The sequence below is a fragment of the Schistocerca americana genome, chromosome 5, assembly GCF_021461395.2.
Source record: "Schistocerca americana isolate TAMUIC-IGC-003095 chromosome 5, iqSchAmer2.1, whole genome shotgun sequence".
Taxonomy (NCBI): Eukaryota; Metazoa; Arthropoda; class Insecta; order Orthoptera; family Acrididae; genus Schistocerca; species Schistocerca americana.
The window spans coordinates 427,133,642-427,155,802 of NC_060123.1; positions in this window are offsets into that span (position 1 = coordinate 427,133,642).

Here is a 22,161-nt window from a genome sequence, read left to right on the forward strand (position 1 = left end):
CAAAGATATGGACTTTCGCCCCTACTGTTCAAACTGTACATCGAGGAAGCAATGATGGAAATAAAAGAAAGGTTCAGGAGTGAAATTAAAATTCAAAGTGAAAGGGTATTAGTGATACGATTCACTGATGACATTGCTATCCTGAATGAAAGTGAAGAAGAATTACATAATCTGCTAAACGGAATGAACAGTCTAATGACCACAGAGTATGGATTGGGAGTAAATCGAAGAAAGACGAAGGTAATGAGAAGTAGTAGAAATGAGAATAGCGAGAAACTTAACATCCGGATTGATGGTCACGAAGGAAAATTTTATATTGACACGATACTAATTTACAGATGCGTTGATCGTTTTGAATACATACTTGGGCGGTTGCAGTGAACTGCCTATTGTAGGATGATACTGCGCCTAAAGGTGTGGAACATTTCAGGAACTACTCAGTGCGAGGCCTCACATGAGATGAGTCGTTTCGTATGGGCTCAGTCATTCTAGTCCATGGAGGGAGACGCAGGTGAGAGTTCGACGACCAGTGGTGGCCGTCTTTAGTAAATCGGCTTATATATCCTCTGATACGTAACGTGTCGATACAGTGATTGAACTCTGTGCCCCGAAACTTTTCGGCACACAGCGGAACTGGAGCTGGTCTGTAATTGTAGTATTTGGGGGTAATGCTGAAATGATTAATGGAACTTTTACACCTCGCGCGTTTTCAGCTGCGCGTGGACGGAATTTCTCGCGAAAAATCGCGCCATATGACCGTTCCGCTAACGAAGTTTGCGAGCGTAGCCATTGGGGCGCTGGCAGCGTTGTCGAGCTGGCTGCATCTGACACCTTCCGGCCGGCGGCTCGCAGCAGACCTGGACGTGCGAAGAATACCCTGCCGAAAAGTCCGCGCCCGCCGACATGCCGCTCACGTGCGCCCGCGACAATAATCAACAAGCAGCCTGCCACCTACCGAGCCCCAATTTTTTTTACCGCCACCCACCCGCACTCCTGCACGCTCTCCACCGCCCAACCCCTTCATTGTTTACAAGCTCGCCATTCTTCGCGAGGGTCGGGGTGGGGTAGCGGCGCAGTGTGGCGAGCAGGCTTTGTTAAAATTCTGGGCCGTGAGATCGCAAGCGAGGTTTTCACTGGCGGACCCCTGTATATTCTCTGCTTCCTCCTGTGCTTTCCTCTCCAGCTAGTACTCCCAGCCGTTGTCCGCACCGCCGTCCCCACGCTTTTCACGCACTGGTCGTTTGCAAGCATTTACTCAATGGTCCGCCACCAGGGATAGATTTATTTACTAAAAACACTACGGAATTTTGCATGAGGGTTGCTTCTACCGGACCGTACTTTAAACAGTATGATTACGGAGCCTTCCTATCAAATACTCATACACTAATGGCCATTAAAATTGGTACACCAAGAAGAAATGCAGATGATAAACGGGTATTCGTTGGACAAATATACTATACTAGAACTGACATGTGATTACATTTTCACGCAATTTGGGTGGATAGATCCTGAGAAATCAATTCCCAGAACAACCACCTCTGGCCGTAATAACGGTCTTGATACGCCTGGGCATTGAGTCAAACAGAGCTTGGATGGCGTGTACAGGTACGGCTGCGCATGCAGCTACAACACGGTACCACAGTTCAGCAAGAGTAGTGACTGGCGTATTGTGACGAGCCAGTTGCTCGGCCACCATTGACCAGTCGTCTTCAATTGGTGAAAGATCTGGAGAATGTGCTCGCCAGGCCAGCTGTCGAACATTTTCAATATCCAGAAAGGTCCGTACAGGACCTGCAACATGCGGTCGTGCATTATCCTGCTGAAATGTAGGGTTTTGCAGGGATCGAAGGAAGTGTAGAGCCAAGGGTCCTAACACATCTGAAATGTAACCACTGTTCAAATTGCCGTCAATGCGAACAAGAGGTGACCGAGACGCGTAACCAGTGGCAACCCATACCATCACGCCGGGTGATACGCCAGTATGCGATGACGAATACACGCTTCCAGTATGCGTTCACCGCGATGTCACCAAACACGGATGCAACCATCATGATGCTGTAAGCAGAACCTGAATTCATCCGAAAAAATGACGTTTTGCCATACGTGCACCCAGGTTCGACGTTGAGTACACCGTCGCTGGCGCTCCTGTCTGTGATGCAGCGTCAAGGGTAACCGCAGCCATGGTCTCCGAGGTGATAGTCCATGCTGCTGAAAACGTCGTCGAACTGTTCGTGCAGATGGTTGTTGTCTTGTAAACGTCCCCATCTGTTGACTCAGGGATCGAGACGTGGCTGCACGATCCGTTACAGCCATGCGGATAACATGCCTGTCATCTCGACTGCTGCTGATACGAGGCCGTTGGGATCCAGCACGGCGTTTCGTATTATCCTCCTGAACCCACCAATTCCACATTCTACTAACAGTCATTGGTTCTCGACCAACGCGAGCAGCAATGTCGCGATACGATAAACCGAAATCGCGATAGGCTACAATCCGAACTTTGTCAAAGACGGAAACGTGATGGTACGCATTTCTCCTCCTTACACGAGGCATCACAACAACGTTTCACCAGGCAACGCCGGTCAACTGCTGTTTGTTTATGAGAAATTGGTTGGAAACTTTCCTCATTTCAGCACGTTGTAGGTGCCGCCAACCTTGTGTGAATGCTCTGGAAAGCTAATCATTTGCATATCACAGCATCTTCTTTCCGTCGGTTAAATTTCGCGTCTGTAGCACGTCATCTTCGTGGTGTAGCAATTTTAATGGCCAGTAGAATATTTTGATAAAAAATTTACGTGTGGTATTATTAACCCCCACTTCTGCGAAATATAGAATTTTTACGGCTTTTATAATTGCATCCACGAGTTAATAAGTCTATGTTCTCAAAAAACATGCTTAGAGTTGGTGCACTGGTAATACTATGGATCTGCATTCGACAGGACAGTGCTTTAAATACTCGCCCGGGCAACTAGATTTAGGTTTCCCATAATTTAGCTTAATAACTTAAGGAAAATTAAACACACAGCAAAAGGAAATATGTGAAGATAGTACCGAAAACAGTATAAGGGACGGAGACTGAGGAGTACCAGAAATTTCTCGTCAGCGGAGGCCCTAAGATTGCAGACCCGCACATGTAATTTTTTCCTAGATGCAAGAAAGAAAAAGCATAACGCACATACGATCCATTTTTTTTAATATGAATGACTATGAGAGTCAACTGTTGCAAATTTATTATGTAAGACGTTTGAATAGAACACATGAACAGAAAAGAAAATTAAGAATCTTAAGCAGAAGCATAAAAAGCAAACATCAACATCAGGAATACAAGAAGGCGTGAGATACTTGTCCCTAGCGACTTTTGTGAAGTAGATCTATGGATGGACGAACTCTTGGCAGACACAATCTCGTATCGTCATCCAAGTCAACGTGGCCGGACCTGTAGTCGTGTTTTATGTTCTTCAATGTAGAGAACGTAGACTCCCACAAGCAGGACGGTGAGAGCGACAGTAAAGGAGATACTGTTTTCTCCGGTTATTCACTTTTGTTTCAGATTCAAAAGCAGGTAGTATTTTCTTTGAATCTCGATCTCAAGACTATTTTCGATAATACTTTTATAAGCTGCTCTTTTCCGGAACTATTCAATTCTGCTTTGTATATGTTTACCTCGTCAGGTTCAATCAATCACTCACAGAGTATAGTATAGATTGAGGGAAAGAGTTTACAACTCAAGTAGGTGCCCTTTCATGTGCTCCTTCATCTGATATTTTCTTCTGTTTTCAACTCAACTGAACTAGAAAAGCAGTTGGATCGTTATCACGTATCGCGGAGGTCCAAAGGTCGAGATTTTTTTTTCGGAAATGACTGATTTCCTCACTTGATGATATGATCGTTTCATTCCGTCCCCATATATTTGTATTCAAAGCATCAAGTTTACTGAAAATACCGGAAAGGATGCCAGCTTGCCAGCTCAGTACACCAAACGGGGCTTTTAAATCCACTACAATAAAACTCATTATTTCCGTTGGTTTCAAGAAATGCAAATAGTTCGTTTTTAAGTTGTCCAACTGTAGTGAATATTTTTCCTTTAGAAAACCAAAGGAATTTGCCATGGGATAACAACACTTTATGATATGCACCGATTTCTTTACATTCTCAAACACTCACGATATTACAGGACGAGTTTTTGTGTAGTTGATCATTGAAACAACATTTTTATGTCGTCACCCGAACGATTTCCGTCCATAGTCGTCACCATAAAAGCCTATCTATGCAAACATCAGTGATTAGTTACTACTGACGGGTTTTTATTCATCACTGAAGTTAGAAACTCTTTACATTTCCTGCCATTGCAGAAGCGTCATCACTACGTACAGTCCGTCGACTTGAGAGCGTTATCTTGAAAGAAACTTTCAGCAGCTGCAAATATACTATATTCAATGGTTGTTGTTTCCAGTTCTCGACAAAACAGCTGTTGCGCACTAATTTCTCATCCACAATCGTATCACACAAAAGATAATAACTGATCGTTCACGTAAATGTCAATGCTTTGCACGATTCTTAAGTTTAGCATAACATTACTATGAAAATAAACCGACCAATCCACAATGTGCTGACAAACTGCATCAACTGATAAAGTTACTTTTGAAATCTTTTCAGCAGCTTCCGGTCCCAACAAAGTAGCAACAATTTCTTCACATGCATGTAAAATAAGCTTTTCACCGATGATATTCATCATATTTCAAAAATTTTGAATTGTGTCGAAAGGGATTTATCTGTGAGCTTTTTCCATTTTCTCATCATAGCAGAAGGTGCTTGATGGAAGTATACAGACGTTGAAAATATTATCGCGGTTTTTGAACGACGCTGTGGGGATTTCTTTCTAAGTGCCTTTTCAGCTTGTAGGTATCGTGGACTCATTTGATAACACTGTGCTGCACACCAAATATTTTGGTGTAGACTTGCCCTCCTCGTTTCTCCACGTAAATTCTAAATTTATATATTCTCCTTTTTCGTGGTTGTTATGTTGAACATTGTTTCATCTCGCTTTCATGTCTTTTTCTTGGTTAGTAGATAACGAAAATGGCGCAATTTCAGTATATTTATGTCCACTGTTCTCAGAGGCAGAGGATGTGTCGACGGAATTCTTTTTTCTCTTTCCAAAGCCGTCCAAGAAGAAAAGAGAGCTCTAGCAAGTAGCAAACGCCTGAAATTACTGAACTATTTTTAAAATTGTGTCGAGAAGCAAAACAATAGACACTCGTCGACTGATTACGAAAAATAGGACGACTGAGAAGATGACGTCGGTCCTCTATATAGCGAACTGATAGAGGAATAACCCAGACTTTCCAGAAATGCAATCTTATTTCCCACCGACAATTTTTACTGACGCAGCCGACAATGCCAACAAAGCGTCAAAGATACGGGTGGCCACACCCACAAAGGATCGAAGGATTACAGCAGCCGCAAAAATGGGACTTTCTGAATGAAGATTTTTCATGTAATGAGGTTTCATTCGGTTTAGAGTTGAGTGTAAAACGTTTATATAATTATTATGATACGAGAGCTGTTTAAATGTGTATAATCACGTATAATTATGGGCGATTTCTGAGAGACTGGGCTACTCCAAGAAATTGTTTGGCAAAAATTTTTTTATGGTTTATGTACACCCCAAGACGGACCACGACGGAGTTTTCCGATTGGGACGAAAATCGATCGACGTTACGTATAGAAAAATGATGATTACAATTTCAGAAAAATTGGGTAAGAGTAAGAGCTTCGCAAAACTGAGCAAGCTAAAACCACGTTGGTCTACCTCCGGCCGTTGGTACTGATTGACAGAGTTGTTGGAAATACTCCTAACGTCTACCTTCCATATTATGTCCACTTGGCGCATTAGATCGTCAAAATCCCGAACTGGTTGAAGGCCTTGCCAATTAGGCACCAAATCCTCTAAGTTGGGGAGAGATTCGGCGACCTTTCTGGCCAAGGTAGGATTTCGCAAGTACGAAGACAAGCAGTCGAAATTCTCGTTGTGTGCGGAGGGCATTATGTTGATGGTATTTGACGACAGCATTGCGTCCCACGAAGGGCAACAGAACAGGGCTTACAATATTGGCGACCCGCCGCTGTACTATAAGGGTTCCGCGGATGACAGCCGAAGAGGCCCAGCTATGAACTGAAATGGCACCCCGGACCACGACTGCTAGTTGTGGGGTAGTATAGCTGGCGACAGTCAGATTAGTATCCCACCAGTGTCCGGGACGTCTACAGACAATATATATGCGTTTAACATTTATACGAGGGCTGTCCAGAAAGTAAGTTAACGATTGATCGCGAAATGAAAATCACACTGAAAATCAGCTGGGCTAAAGCTCGTTGTCTGTGCCAAAATGTTGTATTCATAGCCAGCGGTTCGTTTGAGCAGAGATGAAACTCAGTGGGAGACAATTACGTGCTGTATTGTGGGTAACCAAACATTTCCAATTGAAACGATGCAGGAACATCCTCATTGCCCCTGCAGAATGAGGCAGAGAATTGGCTTGAAGAAGAAACCGCACGACAGTTATGTAATGTTGGTTGCATAGCTTCAGGGGAAAATTCTCACCAGGCCCTCGTGCTTGGCGGGAGACACTATTTTCTACAACATCTTTACACGCTCACTAAGAGCTCAGGAATGAGAAGAGCGACATAATTCTACCTAGAGTCATACTAGAGACACTGCCCAACACATCTTTGCAAAGCTTTATCAGATTTTCATAGTCATTTCCATTTCGTGGCCGATCGTAACTTACTTTCTGGACAGCCCTCGTAAAACAGATCTGAAGATGGTCATTATAGACCGAAACCAGTAGCCTGATAACAAAAAATTTGTGACCATAGACGTAAAGTAAAGGAAATTTGTTCTAAACTCGGACCACTGTTTTATTCGCGACCATGTCGCAGCTTGTGAGTCTACAGACACATCTTCAACCTGGAATCTCATTGACTGGAGTAGAACTGACCACAGTAATTAGTCCCGCTTGGAGGTGAGCCCCAATGACCAGCGGAGACGTGTCTGGTGATTTCCCAGACATTATCCAGTCTGTCGCCCACGATACGGCCCGACAACCGAGAATAATGGTCCGGGGTGCCAGTTCCTTTCACAGCATGTTCCATTTGATTGTCATCCGCAGCCCCCTTACAACACAACGGCACATCCCCTTTATTCTACACTGCGTTTTGTTGCCCTTCATGAAAAGCCATCCTGGGCTTACATGTTAGCAAGATAATGCCCGCCTGCACATGGTGAGAATTCTTCTTGTCTTCATGCTTGCCAAACACTATTTTGGCCAGCAAAGTCGTCGGACCTTTGCCCAGTTGAGACCGTCTGGTGCATTATGGGCATAGACTTTCAACCAGGCTGCGCAGGGTAGCCGCGCAGTCTAGATCGCATTCTCACGGTCCGTGCAGCTCCCCCCGTCGGAGGTTCGAGTCCTCCCTCGTGGCATGGGTGTGTGTGTTGTCCATAGCGTAAGTTGCTTTAAGATAAATTAAATAGTGTGTAAGCATATGGACTGATGACCTCAGCAGTTTGGTCCCATAAGACCTTACCACAAATTTTCAAATTTCCTTCAACGATCTAACGTTGTCCCTAACTAACAATGTTCCTCAGGAGGATATCCAAACACTCTATCTGACTTGCTCAGTTTGTGAAGGTCTTTCTCTTGAAGAAATACTCTAATTTTTCTGAAAGGTTAATAATTTGTTTGTTTATACATGTCCTTTTACTATTTTTATTTTTTTTAGTGTTATTTTATCTGCAGAAGATTAGAAGATATTAAAAATATTGTACGATGCCTACATGTATTCCTGACACACCAATGTGTTGCGACAGACCAGCTGAGGAACGCTGAGCTAGATAACACATGGCGAGAGAAATGGATGGAATCTGCCGCGTCGCTTGACTTCATAACAGACCGGCCGGAGTGGCTGAGCGGTTCTAGGCGCTACAGTCTGGAACCGCACGACCGCTACGGTCGCAGGTTCGAATCCTGCCTCGGGCATGGATGTGTGTGATGTCCTTAGGTTAGTTAGGTTTAAGTAGTTCTAAGTTCTAGGGGACTTATGACCACAGCAGTTGAGTCCCATAGTGCTCAGAGCCATTTGAACTATTTGAACTTCAAAACATTTAGAAAAAGGACTTGGCATTAATTCAAAAGCCGGGTGAAGTTGATAAAATGAACCTTAACACCACTTATATCCGTAAATAGTATTGCAGCCCTTATAGAGAGGAGATCCAGAAAATCAAGATACAGGACCAATCAATGAACAATAAGATATGAACTTAGCGCCCTCAAGACAAATAATATTCTGTTAGGTAAGAATTCCTCCTAAATTTCCATTGTAGACATGATAGACATATTTATGTACGTAATGGTAGGCAAGGCTTCCAGGCTCGACGGGACAGATGCGGAATTCCTTCTTCACTACGCCAAAAAATATCTTGTATAGTTTTATACAAGTGGAATAGCCAGGGGAGGGGCAGGGGGGTATATACCACAGAAAATGGGTTCAAAGATCATCACATTACTAAAGCTCGGGAAACTAGGAAAATGGTTCAAATGGCTCTGAGCACTATGCGACTCAACTTCTAAGGTCATCAGTCCCCTAGAACTTAGAACTACTTAAACCTAACTAACCTAAGGACATCACACACATCCATGCCCGAGGCAGGATTCGAACCTGCGACCGTAGCGGTCACGCGGTTCCAGACTGTAGCGCCTAGAACCGCTCGGCCACACCGACCGGCGGAAACTAGAAGAGCAGCCGCGCACATATATAGAAAATTTGCTTTGCTCAGCGCTAAATATAAGCCGCCTGAGAGGCTCCTATGCAACAGATTGAGCCCAAATTTAGTGGAAATTGTCCAAGACGAGCATACAGGATTTCGAACTCCCAGAAGCTGTACAGACCAGAAAAGCCTATTGCTTTCACAGTTTTAGCTACGTCTTAAGACCCTGTCTGGAGACATGGGTTGTTATATAAGCTAATTCTGATAATTCCATTGAGCAGCACCATCCATTTCATTGGAGTATACTCGAGAGAAGAACTTTTAAAAAAGGAATATCTGAGTTGTTAAGCTACGTCATATTTCTTCTATACGATCGACGCTTCGACCACTCTGCACCGATTTTCTTTAGAATTTTGTGGTGTATATTGTTGAATAAAAACTGGCAAATATCAGTGTCGCATTTCATATAATGGGGGAGTTCTCCGCGCTTATGCTGGAGTAGTGGAACTTTTACGTAAGATTACTATGGCTACTACTGGTGGGCCATCGTCATTTTATAGTCATGTTCCCCCCGCTAACGCTGGAAAAATCGGATTACGGGCGAAAATTCTTGTGGCTACTACTACTGGGCCATTGTCATTGGATGTAAAGAGGTTTTTCCCACACTTGTACTGAAGAACTGCTATTGGTTAAAATTATTCCGGCTGATGTCGGTGGCCACCGTAACTGGGCAGAAGCGGACCGGCAGAGCAACTGAGGTGTCAGGTCTATCAAAAATATTATTGGCCACAGAAACGGCTTCCTGGACGTTGTTGTTATTTCCCGTGTATTCGCTGCCTTGATGGTAAGGATCCATGAACTGGAAGCCTGTATTTGTCCTCCCTACTGAAGTTAAATTCGTTCTTAGAAATTTCAATCGCTTCTCGAATGGTTTTCTTTTATAAATATTGGTCTTCTTAGCCAGCACACGTAAGTTATAGAAATCAATGCCAGGGGCTCAGTTCTATCGATGTTTCGCTACCATCTAAATACCTATTTGAGTTAGTAAGCTTCCTATACACTCTGTGTCCTAGAGTGTTGTCTGATATGCAAACCGAGCTTACTCACAACATCGAAGGTAAGGATGATTTTGGACCGAATCTGTACTGTCACATGAGTAGTGTGTCTTTCACATAGTGGAGCGAACAGAAAGACTTTAAAGGAGCATTTCTTAATATCTGTATCTCAAAATCTTTTATAAAATATGTTGCCTTCTACTAGCGGCCAAGGTAAACCCGTTAGACTCTTCATAAATATCTCCTTTCTGTTTAAAATAGTTCTAGCCAAGACATAATTCAGCTGGGTCACAAATGTCGGGAGCGTCATTCTCCATAATGACATCCATTGTATCTCATACTGGGATGTTAGTAAATAAAGATTTTACATCGCAGCTCACAAGGAAGTCGCTTGCGGATATCTTCACCATGCGTAAAATTCACATAATATGTTTCGTATGTTTTACGAACGTATTCTTTCCTCCAACTAGGTGTTTCAGTTTTCCAGATAAACGACTCTTAAAGGTAAGTTTGCGAGTTAACTGCATTCACTAACGGTCACATTTCCCTGTGTACTTTGGGTTGGCCATATGTTCTGCGTGAGACAGGCACTCAGGGCGTTAGACTCTTAGTAACAGAGTTATCCATTCTGAAGCCTGGTTTCAGATTTTTCGCTTTATAAACATTCTTTTCATCGGGTCACTTTTTGACTTGTGGTACACAGGATCAGTTAACATCTTGTGGTAGCTCACAGCATCCATTATAACTGTAACAATTATCCTCCTCTGCTTTCGTATCCACGATGTTTTCGTTTTTCTTGAGGTCATAAAATCTTCTCTTTCCTGAGTCGATATGCAGCTTTTGGGCGGCTTAATTTTCCGTGGAATTCTCGACACATCCAATCCTTCTTGGCCTGGAGCTCTGGCAGAGAAAACGGGGATGCTTCGACAGCACTGACAGTTTCTTCAGTGCGAATAATCTTAGGTGAAATTGCGAAATTCAGACCTTTGTACAGAAATGATCTGGCTGCCTCATCGAATTCCTCTGACTTTTAAAATTATTATGGGCTGCCACAGAGTTCAGTCCTTGTCGCACTCATGTTCAATATTTACATTTACGACATTCTGAACACATAATCCGTGAAGTTCGGCTATGTGGATGTCTGCGCTATAACCGAGCAATATGAATCATTCGAGGCCACCGAAGACATATTGAGTGCTGACTTCCAGTTGCTGAGTGAATATTTTCACAAATGGCGATTGCAGCTAAACCAAACTGACATAGAAGCATCATGGTTCCTCCTTTATAACTGCTCAGCAAGAAAAGAGGATATCAGCTTTGAAGGAAAACGTGTCAACCATAACTCTCTCTCCAACCGAACAGGTCTCGAAAGGCCCAACGGTACCGACCGACCGCCGTGTAATCCTTAGCCTATAGGCATCACTGAATACATGTATGGAGGGTCATATAGTCAGCAAACCGCTATCCCGGGTGTTGTAAGTTTTCTTGACCAGAGTCGATACTTCTGCTTCAAATACCTCCTCAATTGGGCTCACCAGTTCTGAGTACACAACTCTCGGCAGACTCAAACGGTCACCCATCTATGTGCTGGTCAAGCCCAACAGCACTTAATTTCTGTGGTCTGACGGGAACCGATTGTTTCCACTGCGGCAAGGCTGTTGGCTCTCATCCATAACCAATACCCTAAGTCTATGAAGTCACGCTGTATAGGAACGCCCTCTGACAAGAAACACCTGATAAAGACAGCAGGTAATATGAGGACAAGAACTTACATCATACATAAACTGTTAGGGCACCTCTTGCGGCTCTACTGCAGATACTTTTCATACAGCTGCAGTTGGGCCTCGGCTGTTGGGTGGCGGAACACTGCACCCTGTTTGGATTAATTTCTCGCATACGATCAAGATTGATGTGGTGTTAAATGACTATGCTTACCATCAGCGGCACAATAAATCCCACCTCTACTGCATGTGTTCTCCTGAAACCATGTATCACCACCAGAAATACGGCATAAAAATGATCTTCGTAGATAGTACCACAAGTTTAAAAATAGCCCGCAGCTATCCATAATTACTGACATAGCTGACCAGCATCGCAGAAGACATATCTAGAGGACTAGCACTAGTCACTGCTAAAAAACTGATAAACTCAATCTTTGAAGTTCACAATGTCTGGAAACAAGAGAGTCAACAGCACTGCTAACCACAATTTCACGCTCATGGAGAAGCCTCAAGTTTTCTAAGAACTGCGCAAATTATGGACAACAATAAACTGAATGCGCACTGCAGATAACATAAGTGCTGACGCCGTCCATACATGGAGGAAGAAGGGCAACTTGCGCTTAATCGGGGAAAAATGTATTTTATGCAAATAAGTAGGAATAACAATTCTGTAATGTTCGAATACATTAGTGGTGGGCTGCTTGACATATAGTTACGTCGATTGAATATCTAGGCGATGCAGTACATCGATATGACATGCAACGAGCGCATAATAGCGTTAGCAGGGGAGATGAATGGTCGATTCCGGTCTACTGAGAGAACTGTAGGATAATGTAGCTCTCCTATACAGGAGACCGTGTACAGAACAGCAGTGCGATCCATTCTCGAGTACAGCTCGTATATTTGAGATCCCCACCAGGTCGGATTAAAGGAAGACATGGACGCAATGGAGAGTCGTGCTGCTAGATTTGCTACCGGTAGGATGATCAACGTGCGAGATTTACAGAGATAGTTCGTGAACTCAAATGGGAATTCCTAGGGAGAACAGGACGTTCTTTTCGAGAACCACTACTGAGGAAAATTAGAGAACCAGCATTTGCAGCTGACTACAGCACGATCCTCTTGCCGCCAACGTACATTTCGCGCAAGGATCACGAACACAAGGTAAGAAAGATTAGGGTTCATATGAAGGCGTATAGGCGATCATTTTGCCCTCGCTCCATTTGTGAGTGGAACCGGAAAGGAAATGACTAGTAGTAGTGCAAGGAACCGCCGTCATACAACATAGTTTGGCTTGCGGAGTTGGTTTCCAGATGTAGAAACCACCTCCAAAACATGACTGGGGAGCCGAAAAGCAAACAACCCTACGCATACTGGAAGAATGTCGCACTTGAGCCTTCAAGGAGGCCTTCACCGATTTCCTTCCAGCATCAGATGAGGTAACTGGTTATATTAACGTAAATAATATATAAGAAACTATCAGCCTCGATTGTTGTTGTTGTTGTGGTCTTCAGTCCTGAGACTGGTTTGATGCAGCTCTCCATGCTACTCTATCCTGTGCAAGCTTCTTCATCTCCCAGTACCTACTGCAACCTACATCCTTCTGAATCTGCTTAGTGTATTCATCTCTTGGTCTCCCTCTACGATTTTTACCCTCCACGCTACCCTCCAATGCTAAATTTGTGATCCCTCGATGCCTCAGAACATGTCCTACCAACCTATCCCTTCTTCTAGTCAAGTTGTGCCACAAACTTCTCTTCTCCCCAATCCTATTCAATACCTCCTCATTAGTTACGTGATCTACCCACCTTATCTTCAGCATTCTTCTGTAGCACCCCATTTCGAAAGCTTCTATTCTCTTCTTGCCCAAACTAGTTATCGTCCATGTCTACACTCCATACAAATACTTTGAGAAACGACTTCCTGACACCTAAATCTATATTCGATGTTAACAAATTTCTCTTCTTGAGAAACGCTTTCCTTGCCATTGCCAGTCTACATTTTATATCCTCTCTACTTCGACCATCATCAGTGATTTTACTCCCTAAATAGCAAAACTCCTTTACTACTTTAAGTGTCTCATTTCCCAATCTAATCTAATCAGCCTCGATTGCGGTAATGAAATCAACCATTACCTAGATTTCAGCCCAAATAATTTAGCCTTCTTCAGAAGATATACCTAAATCTATAATTTGTCTAAGAGAGCATGGTCTAGAAATAAAACTAAAACAGCCTGAAGAGGCGTAGTCACATTTTAGTTTTATTTCTAGGCCATGCCCTCGTAGACAAACTACAGATTCAGATATATCTTCTGAAGAAGGCTCAATTATTTGCGCTGAAACCTAGGTAAAGGCTGATTTCATTACCGCAATAGATGCTGATAGTTTCTTATATATTAGGTTATCACGATTGCTAACTGGGCTGCGATGTTGAAAGTACAAAAATTAACGTAAATGTTGGGACCCATCATTTCTGAAGGACTCGGCCGATATCCTGCCGTATTACCCAGAGTGCACTGGGTATATCAGGTGATCAATAATATTACTCACGGATAATATTGCGGCGTGTTATGGTTGTTGTGTGGCGAAGCTGGTTGTGCCGATGTTTTCTCTAAGCAAGAGCGATATTGATATTATTATTTACGTGCGTGAGCGTGACTCATTTTATATTAGCCACTTTAGCCTACACCATTACAATGTGAGCATGATGGATTTTGTTTGAGATACTGCATCGAAAATTATCTTGTTATTTTACTCTGTAAGAGTGATTTGTTTTGCATGTTATATTTGTCATATTGTATTGTAAGTTAGGGCTATATCGGGATATTTCCTTATGTAGTGCCATAGGAGGTTGATAGTGGCTTTTCTTTAGTGATTGGGGTGGTCGTAGATCTATGTTTAGTTGAGTGCTAATGTAACTAATAAGAGACCTAGTTGTCTCCTAGCAATTGCCCTACAGTTAATTCCAGAAGTCAATTTTACTGTAATTTTTCTGCCTGTTGCCTGTTTTTTTTTATTTTTTATTTTTTTTACGTCAATAGTATTTAATACTGTTATTCTCTGGCCCAACCTTCAAGAACTGTTAGGGCTGGAAATTATGATATATTTTGTTATCATTTTATTATTGTTTAGAATAATATTTTATGTTTAATAATTTTTTGTAATACTGATCCCACGCCTGCACAATCGAAATGGCTCTGAGCACTATGGGACTTAACATTTGAGGTCATCAGTTCCCTAAACTTAGAACTACTTAAACCTAACTAACCTAACGACATCACACACATCCACGCCCAAGGATTCGAACCTGCGACCGTAGCAGCAGCGCGGTTCCGGACTGAAGCGCCTAGAACCACTCGGCCACAGCGGCCGGCCCTGCACAATCCGCAGACCAGACACCATTCCCCACGTATCCCATGAAACATATTCGAAATATGCGTAAAACCGATAACATTACAGAACAGTTTCTTTCCTTAGAAAACTACATTGATGGGAAAGATGCAGAAGACGTCCTGGTCACCACAACGATCCAATAGTGACCACTTCGATCGTTCGTATCTCCACAACTATAACAGAAACCACCGCACAAACACTGCAGTGCATAGTGGGCCAACAAACGGTAGTACCAGATGCAAAGACATTGATCGTGGGTGGTTTGGAGGTATCGTCAGCTTTACCTACAAATACTTTAATTTTTATATACAAGTAGTGATTATAATTATGTACAGTTCATGCACTATGAGTACTGGTGTGTTAACGCTCCAAGGATGTCCTGTTATAGGCAGGAATGAGCCAGTTGAAATAAATGCTTAAAAATAAGTAAAATAAATATAACAAATGACAGTAATAAATAACCATAATAAATTTCGATAAATGGGAAACTAATTGATACAGTTACCTGTTCATTCATCACATAGATACTTAAGCGAAAAATAAAAACGTTCAGTTTAGTTTCACTGTATTATCCTAACGAAAAACTCAGAATATGCTATTTTGTTTCTGTCGATGCACGGAAATGAAGTTGCAGGATGTAAGACTGTTTTATAGTTAAATTTTCCTCGAGATATATGTGTCTGTAGGAGTATAAAAGAATTAAGTTGTAAGAACTTCATGAGTTTACACTGAATACGCACCAGAATTACCCTCATTTATTTGGAACTCTTCGTCAAACAAAAAGGAAAATGGACAGCGGCAGTTCAAAACGTGTGTAACAAAGGAAGGCATTCGCCTGAAACCCTCTTGGTCAGCCGCTCCGTTCCTTGACAGAGTTATCTGCGTTCATGCTCGCATCATTCCAATGTTCGTCAGAAAACAAATGCAGAAACAAGTAGGCGGACCGGGCCTCCCGCTGCTTCTGTTTTTCCAGCAGTCCGATCGCCGAACAACGTCCGTGCGGTTGGAGCCCCTTTTCACGCTTTATTGCTCTTTCATTTTCCCTATCGAGGCTTTCAATTTTCCGCAGCCTGCATAGCTCCATCGGACGTATTTGATTACGAGTAGAGCGGAGGAAGATAGATCGGTGGCTGGGAAGGGGTTCCTTCTACAGGTCGCTACTGTTACGATACGCCGCTCTCTATATCCACTCACAAGAGAGCAGCAAAGTATGTTTCTTTTTTCAACTTAATTTTACATCTTTCGCATGAAGGAACTGACATCATACAGACTGGACGAATCACTGTGACGTCAACTTGCGCAAGATACTAGCAAATAATACATCATCAACTCTACGTAGAAAACGCTTCCGTATAGGATATCTAACCAAGTTTGTGACTGAATCGAATCTTTCGTTAGAAGCGGAACGCAGCACTTTACCTTGGCCACCGAGCAAATGTCTGGTGTTCGCATAGGAGTGTAATAGGACCACTGCAGTTTAGTATACATTAATGACGTGGTATTATTCGCAGTCTAACGCTGTTCACAGTTGATACAGTTATGTATGAGAGAAACCTGTCCCAAAGAAAATGTGTTAACACCCAGTTCGATCTTATCAGCCTAGTGTAAAGACTGGCAACTTAATATAATGTAGGTAAATGCAGTACTGTACATCACAAAGCGTCACAACGCTATTAATGAAAGACAACTAGTGTCATGACATGCAAACTATAAAATAAATAAAATAAAATAAAATAAAAATATTAATTATGTATTATTGTATGATAGTGATTGGTTGTAATTAATATTTGCGTATCTGGAACTTGGACGTTTAATTATTCGCTATCAGACGCTTGACAATGGCTTCTTCGTAAATGTAATGTTATTCGTAGTTGACCGTGAAATAAGACTCAAATAATCGGACTTCGTATTTAAATCGTTTCCAAAGACTGCTGCGGTAGGTGCGGACTCAAATCTAAATCTCAATATTAGAATAATTTGCCAGCCATGTCAATACGTCGTACAGAGGTGACTGTCTACTAAACATAAAAAGTTTACACAGTTAGTTAAATCAGATATATTCAACGAATAAGCCTACAGTTAAATAATTCTACTTACTTTCATAAATATAAATTCTTTACAGATTCGAGTGCCTAGTATGATTGCAACTCGCAGTGATCTTATATAACATTAAATATGGCGGTGTGCCAGTCAATAAAAAATACGTGCTTCCAGCACCACTTGTCCAAGACCTCCCTCTCCTTAATCAAACATAAGAGTATCGTAATTGCGTTTTTGTTTTATCAGCGACATAGCGCTGCAGTTCTGTGCCATAGGCTTTATTTATTTCTCACAGATTAATTATTTAATTAAGATTTCGCGTTTCCGAGGAAACTCACGCACGGCATGCAAATGTGCCTTTATATTGCCCCCTGAATTGCGAGGCGAAAGGACACACCTGCAGGCGAGCAATTCACCTAAAGGCACAAGAAAATCTAAGTTATCTACAACTATTTACATGACTTACATTATACTGTATATTATATACAAAATTTGAATAACGCGCGTGCGCCGAAAAAGTTCTTATGTTGGCAAAACAGAGTGCGCGCATGCGCAGAAGCGTCTGTGTAACTACGGCACTGCCGTTATATCGTAAATTTAGATCACGCGGCACAGTATTGGAGTTCATATTGTTCGTGTGCGCGCGCATTTCTTAGTCGTTGCACAAAGAAAATATTCCACCAAGATTACATATGAAGACTACATTCTATGACAGGTAACTTAGTTTTAAAATTACAATATTTGTTATAATACAATACAACTTTAGATTGTTGAATGTTCTTAGTTACATAGTATTGCAATGAAATGCTTCAACGAAAAATGTCCTGTTGTTTCAGGTGCGTTGACCTATACACATCGTGTCGTTATTACAGTTTATATTCATCTACTGCACAGTACTGTTTCACAGGTTAGTGTCGTCGTGGTAAAATTTTTTGATCATAGTAACATCGCTGTATAACAACGTGATTGATACATAAGCATGTCCATTTCCTATTTCCATTATAGTCGTTGTGATGCAGTTCGTTGTGACAAAAAGCATTGTTTATTACAGATCAGACGTGACCCGTCGAGTAATTAGTCCATATGCAGTTCGTTTTCGATATTCCGTGGAAGCTTGGTTGCAGAACCTCGGACAGCACATAGCTGGCGTCGATCCTTGGACAGTCCAGGCAAGTGTGTCCGTCACATTTCGAGAACATACCATTCCCTGAAGTTCCAACCAAAATTCTTCCACTCGTCGTGTTGTTTTCTGGACAGGCACGTTGTGACCATTTAGTCCAGTTAACATCTTGAAGTTAGATACTGTAGTAATGTCACTAGACGATGCACCAATTACGCACTTGACATTTTCAGTTTTTTTTTTTAATATAGCTCACCTAAATGTTCGTAGTTACTCATCAAAGAAATCGTTCATCGCGTTTACAAAGGTGCGATGCATGATGAATGTCATTAACAGTTTCTTTCACATAGGTTTCTGCATAGTTGCAGACTTAGTAATGTACGTTAATGTCCGTGATCAGTGGTTCACTACGCATTTTTTTTTTAAAAAAGTTTTTCACATTTTGGCACTCGTTATCGTTCAAATTTTCACACAGTAACAGTTACATTATACATCAGTTTAAAAAAAAAAAAACGTAAGTAATCATACATATACACGTCACATATTTTCTTAGCATAAACATAATACAGTTACACATAAACATGTTTACATCATTATTACATAGCTATAAATTATTACATTGTGTCACATTTGATTACATGGATTGCAGATATTTACGTCCTCTTTAACGGTTTTGCTGGGATTTTATCGATGTTTTTTGTGATGTCATCTGAAATTAAGATAGGTTAGACACAACATTCATTACATCAGTAGGCAAGACCAGGCGTTTTCACTACTCAATAAATATTCAAAATAATAAGAGACGGAAAACTGTTCGATTCCTCGCGTTTTGTGCGTGTGTGTATAGTGTCTGTGTGGCCTTGGCTACTGGTAGATGCTTTTCTTGCTGAGAGATGTGCGTCTAATCTATTTCTCGAAGTAAAAGATCGCTTCACAGATGAAGTCTGTCGGTTCGTCAGGTGTCATACCAAGTCAGTGGTACCTACAGTCACAAATGTTCCGTGAAAAATTTATATGTCATTCACTGCTACGTAATCATAAATTTTACTTTAATATTCAGTCTTCTCGGTGGTGCCGCGGCGTTGAAAGAAAAGTTCTTCTGTCTTCAACTGCGTCACTGGAACCGCTGAAATGAAAATTTCTATACTGCTTATTATCTATGTTGTAATTTGTTCTAGTTCTTGCCACACAGCAGGTCGTTGAGATAACGGTACGTTATATGTCAGTGGTAGAGGATCTTGTGAGGCTTAACTTCAATCTTGTAGACATACGTGTTGATAACACCTAATCGTTTGGTAAAAACTTGTAAATATTTGGATAACACTTCCTGTAGTTTTATACGTTCATGTACACTGAGAGCTGTAGCTTCATTTATCTTATGATCAAGCAATGTTTTCAAGTCCATTAGCTCTGTGTCAGATGAGTGTGTGTGCGTGTCTTGAATGTCATTGTCAAGTACTAACTGAACCTTGTACCCTGTACAGTGTTTGTCATGCTTTAGAGTTCTCCTGTCCAAATCAATAATAATTACACTGCCTTTATCATTTAAAATACATTTACCTTTGGAGAAGTCTATAATGCAGTCCTTCTCGCTCATAATATCTATTCCTAATATGCAATTTGTCACAAGGTTTAGTACAACCAGGAATGGCCATTGTACGGTTCCATTCCCTATTTTAATGTTTACAAAAACTTGCTTCATAACCCTACATGACTTATTACCTAGAGCGGTAGTTATTTTACAGTTTTGGGCAGGAAACTCAGGCACAGGCTCCAATTCACACATCTTTTTATAGAAATTAAAAGACAAAACGCTCACAGCTGCACCTGTATCTAAGATAATAGTAGTTGGAATCCCACCTACTACACCAGTAGTAGATGCTAAAACAATTTCATTTGTGTTTGAACGACATTGTGTACTGTCTTGCAAAAGTTCATCTGATATATTGTCATTGTGGTTGTATCTTATAAATAAAACAGGTAGCTTTTGTTTAGAATTATTAGGCATATCAATATTTTGTTGTTCAATTGTGGTGTCAAATAACTGATTAACATTGAAGTCGCCCCCCAAGAATTCTTCAACCACGACCAGGGGCATAGAAGTGACTGTTTCTAGTTTGTTGGATTAGCATTTGTACTAGGTACTGACACAGATTGAGGTTGTGTATCAGGTGTCATTTCTATTATATTCACATTCGGATATTGCCTGTTGTGTTCTCCAAACTTTTGCGGTTGTTGTTGCTGTTGCGCATTATAACTTACCTGTCGGTTGTAAGGTATGCTCCAATTTTGTCCTGGTGGCTGCTGTGGTAAAGCAGTGTTTGAATGAAAGTATTGATCGCTACGAGTCCAGCCTTCATGCTGTCTTGGCTCGTAGTTATTATAGTTTCTATTTCTGTTTGTGTTTTTGTTGTTACATTTGTATCCGTTGTTACCGTTGTTGTTATTACCGCGGTGCCTTTTGTATGGATTGCCGCATGAAGTGTTATTACTGTTGTAATTGTTGTTTGTATTGGAATACGCGTGTTGATTTTGATTTCCGTATTGAGACGGCATGTGAGTTTGCTGTTTTTGCTGTACCGCGTATCCAACTGTGGGCGCGCCAGAATTGAGTTGGCAAGCCTGCATGTTTTGCATACCACTAGTATAAACATTGTGGCTGCTGTTTTGCCGCGCGAAGCGCTGATCTTCTAGTAACATGTCAACCAAATCTAAAGCTGTTAAAAAATAATCTGGATCGTCATCCGGAATATGTAAGAGTTTTTCTTTAATGTTGAAAGGCAATTTGGCCTTCAACGCACGGAGTATATCACGTGTTGCGACTGGTTCGTCTAAAAAATGTCCCATGTTCAAGTATTTTTCAAAATATCTGCGTAAGTTACCATTTTTACTGTTAAAAGTTTCAGGTTCTAAAATTTGTCTCCTGAGTCGCTCCTGGACGGATTGCGACCAGAATTTGTTCAGAAAGGCACGCTCAAACTCACTGTACGTGGTACATACGTCAGCTTGACTGTATGCCCAGACAGCTGCATCGCCTTGGATGTAACCGACAATATATGAAATCTTTTTCCGGTCACTCCAAGTGCGTGGAAATGCGTTACTAAAAGATTTAAGAAAAATCACCGGATGAATGGTTCGTTTCTCTGGGATAAAAGCCTGAAATTGCCTGTGTTTTATTAAGCTTTCTTCTTCCTTTGCATTATGATATGGATTTGTTCCACTGTAATTACTGCAATGTTCAGCTGGCGAGTAATTACGATAATGTTGCTGTGGTTTACCATGATAATAGCTTGTGTTTGTGGTTGCACGTCGTGGTATGTGTTGTTGTCGTGGTGTGTTTTGTTCTTGTGTGTATGTTGTGTGCGGTATGTGTGCGTCACACTCGTATGTATATTGGTTTCTGAACTGTACATTTTGACTGATATTTTCGTTACATTCAGACTGTGGTTGATCGGTGAATTGTCTCATGGGTGCAGTGACGGATTGTACTGCGTCACTAATCAGCTGTTTGTTATTAGTGATGTATTCCGCTACGGAGTCGTGCACAATTGTTGGTAAATTTTCACGTATGCATCTATCAAAATGTTTGTCTTTGTTCTCTGCCCAATCATGAAATTCTTTATTAATATTTTGAAAATGAGCTGTGGCATCAGATTGTAAGATGTCAGTCAGGTGCTGTTCAACATCGTCAAATTTATTCTGCACGTCAGAAATTCGTTTTTCAAGGTTGTCGTGTACTGAAGGATATGTTTGAATTTGTTCAGTAAGAGCTTCACACGTGACATTAAGGTTTTTTAATTGTGTCTGTAAAAGTGCTACGTCATTTGTAGTCTTTTCTTGTCTCGTATTAAGCTTGGAAAATTTCGTACTGAGTTCAGTCATCTGTTTGGTCAGTGTGGCGTCTATAAGTTCCACACGTTTACACAAAGTGTCATTACATGCCTTGATCGCTATGAGGTCAGATTTAATTTCGTCATTTTGTGTCTTTAACTGTTCATTTTGTGTCTTTAAGGTTGCCATGTTTTCCGCGTTCTGTTTCATTAGCATTTGTAACATGTTGGCA